This window comes from Alligator sinensis, unplaced genomic scaffold (genome assembly GCF_000455745.1).
Source record: "Alligator sinensis unplaced genomic scaffold, ASM45574v1 scaffold1718_1, whole genome shotgun sequence".
Taxonomy (NCBI): domain Eukaryota; kingdom Metazoa; phylum Chordata; order Crocodylia; family Alligatoridae; genus Alligator; species Alligator sinensis.
The window spans coordinates 87,956-91,055 of NW_005843552.1; the positions used below are offsets into that span (position 1 = coordinate 87,956).

The 3,100-nt window shown below is 49.4% G+C and overlaps 1 long non-coding RNA gene across 2 annotated transcripts in view; it reads right to left on the reverse strand.

Annotated features, from left to right (window-relative positions):
• The window catches only part of LOC102381209, a 55,613-nt gene that overhangs the window by 50,240 nt on the left and 2,273 nt on the right, over positions 1-3,100 (reverse strand). The window contains exons 1-2 of one of the 2 annotated variants that reach the window (XR_001359221.2): positions 2,784-3,094; positions 2,614-2,698 (exon numbers count right to left, since the gene is read on the reverse strand). This is a non-coding gene — a long non-coding RNA (uncharacterized LOC102381209). Of the gene's footprint in view, positions 1-2,613; positions 2,699-2,783; positions 3,095-3,100 lie in introns of those variants that run through there. The other variant, XR_003092371.1, reaches the window with a different exon arrangement.

The following is a 3,100-nucleotide window of genomic DNA, read 5'->3' on the forward strand; positions in this document are numbered from 1 at the left end:
GTGGACTAAGGGAGGCTTCCTAATAAGCCCCTGACTTGGGGAAGTGCCCCAAGTGCTTGTATTGGGTCTAGTACCCATTGGACGATCAGGCCTGTGTTTTCCAAGGTGCACAGAGCCAGAAGTGAGTCCAGAGCCTTGGATGGTGGCAGCGGGACCCCCAGGCTAGCGGGTGTGCTCCAGGGAAGGGGTCGGCCGGACGGGAGGCCCCCCAAGGGAGGCACTCGGAGCCTGGAAGGTGGTCGGGCGCAGGGAGGTGGGCGGCTCAACGCAGGAGCGCCCCCTACTGGCCCGCCACAGTGTGTGTCCACACATTGCCACAAATGTTCCCCAAACACAACACAAAATCACCAGTTTGCCACCCAAGAAAGCCACCACACTTCTTCCCACATTTAAGAAGGTAACAAATCACCATATTTCCACACTTTTTTCACACAAACGTTCCTAAATCACCCCGCTTCCAGAGACAGTTCCCAAATCAGCACACCGTTGTCTGCAAACATCCCTGTATTCCCACACACCATTTCCACACCAAGTTCCAGTAGGACCGCACAAAGTCCCCAGTTTTCACAGAAAAAAGTTCCAATATTGCCACACGATATTACCGAATCACCCCACGTGTGTCACCATACTTCCATGCATAATGAGGAATATGGTAAAAACCCACTGAACTGCGGGCATGTCCTCATCGTCTTCCACAAAGAGCATCATACTCCCACACACACTTCTACGCAAAGTCCCCAAATCACCACACAAGATTGCCAGTTTCAAAGGAAAAAATCCCGTGTTTCCACACAGTATTACCCCATTGCATCTCCACGCATGTCCACAAACAAGTTCCCAAAACACCCCAGAATCAGCACACCAGTTTCAACACGGGACGAAATAAAGGAAAGAAATACGTTATCCATCACACAGGTACCAAACCAGCACACAACATCCGCACAGAAATATCACTGTTTTTCCACAAAAAAAAAAAAGATCCAAAATCACCACTATTTTCTTTCTTTTTTTAAATCACCATATTTCCACACCGTTACCAAATCACCATATTATTTTCCAAGTGAGAAGAGCTTTTTCTTGGGTGTTTATTCCCCATTACAATGAATGTGCTGTAATTAGTGAAGAATGTTGCACAGATGCTAATAGCTCCTTCGACCTAGTCAACAGTTATGTTAATGATGCCCTGGTACATGCAGCTAAAGCTGAAAAAGTAACCTACGTTCCAAAAGACACCTCAGCCGACTAGTTCAGTTAACGATATGAATTTTGGGGAGCACCGAGTGTATAGCTGTACCAAGGCTTTTTTCTGCGTCTCAGCAGAGCTGCTGGTCACGAGGCAGAACGATGTATTAAGACCAACCTTGCAAATGCTTAGGCAAGCGTTTTTCTCAACCAAGTAGTGTTAGAGCCCTCCGTGTAAGAAGAACAAGACACAGCCCGCCAGCTAAAGGGCTCCAACACCAGCGATCCTGCTGCACGTCACTGTCCCGGGCAGCAGCGCGTTTTCATTACTCTCCCCCTCAAACTGACTCGAGCGTCTCAACCTTCGTCCCTTTAGACAGCAATTTACCTTTTCAGCACTGTTTCTTTAATGTCCATGAGCTACCAGTAATTGTTTCACCTCATAAGAGACATCCAGGAATGAAATTACATCTGGTTCACGTTTGGCATTACAGGAGTAGCTGCCTGTGCAAAATGGTTTGTTTACAATTGGCAGTAAAGTACTTAAGCAAGAAGATTGGTCTTACTTCAAACGGGAACCTAAGAAATGCTCATGAAACCAAAATCCCTTTGGCAGACAATGGCATCTCTCAGGAAAATTACACTCCGCTATGACCCTGCCCATAATAGCCTGGTCAGCGTCTAAGACTTGACTAGTTCAAAGTCACGGCAAATGCCGATTGGTATCTGTCGTTGCTACGCTTACGATGTCATTTTTTCTATATGAACTCGCCTCACCTCTTGTACGAGGTCAGACCTCTTCACAATTCTCCAGTTGTGTATGAGTCTGTCCAGAATGCATTCTCTCATAAACCAAGCTTCTGCTGACCTGACCGAAAGTTTGCTGCGTGTGTTTACCACGACAGAGGCAGCATGCCAGAAAGCCAACCGAACAGTGGTTGCTCTGGTGGCGTGTTTCAAGAAAGCAAGCGGCACCACACAAACTAAGGCTTTCCTGACAGAGAAGTCAGAGCTCTCACAGGACCCAAAAAAGGTTCAAAGTGCCCACAAGGAATTGGGGGTGGGGGTGAAATGAAACCCCACATACCAGCAGGGAGCGGGGGAAGGAACAGCTGCCCACTTACAGAAGGAACGAACTTGAACCCGAGTGGCAGCAAGCTCCCAATGCCCACTGTACTCAAGAGCTCCCTGCCTTGGAAAAGGAAGTAGGAGAAGACATAACTCTGGTTTACAGGATCCTCACTACTCCACCGAAAACCTATTCGCGTCTGACACCGTCAGAAGCTAAGACGTGAATCCTACTTGGACGGAAGTGTCAGCAACCCAACTTTCTGAGGCCCGCTGCTCTCAAGGCCTATGGCTTGGTGGTGGAACCAAAAAATAAAGTAAAAACATTTTATTTCAAGAGTCAGCCCGTCAAAACTGCCTTACCTTTCCTGGGCTGGCATGGTTTTCTTCCCTCCTTGTCAGCTGATGCTCACTTGTGTGTCGTCTTTCCGGCTTCTCCTACCAGGGCCTATAATAAAGAGAGACAGACTCTGCATTTGACTGACCACCTTGGAGGCTGGGTCTGTGGGTCACAACTCGGCTCCCTCTCTTACCTGAACCTGCTGCCAATCTGTCCTCCATCGATGGAAACGGGGCAGCGCAGGTATCTGCGAGCTCGGTTGCCGACATGCGGGCCAGCCAGAAGCAGAGGGCGATGGGCCAGGACTCTGGACAGAACTGCTAGGGCGGCACCATGAACGGTGACCAAAAACACCGAAAACCCTGCTGACAGGGCGGTGCTCCCGTGCGACAGCTGGCAGCTGGAGCAGGAAGCCCGGAGAAAACCCGCAAAGACCTGAATCGCAGCTCGCAGGTGCCTCAGGCGGTCTCAATCAGGGGTTAAAGGTGCCCCGTGTTTGGAGACCTAAGG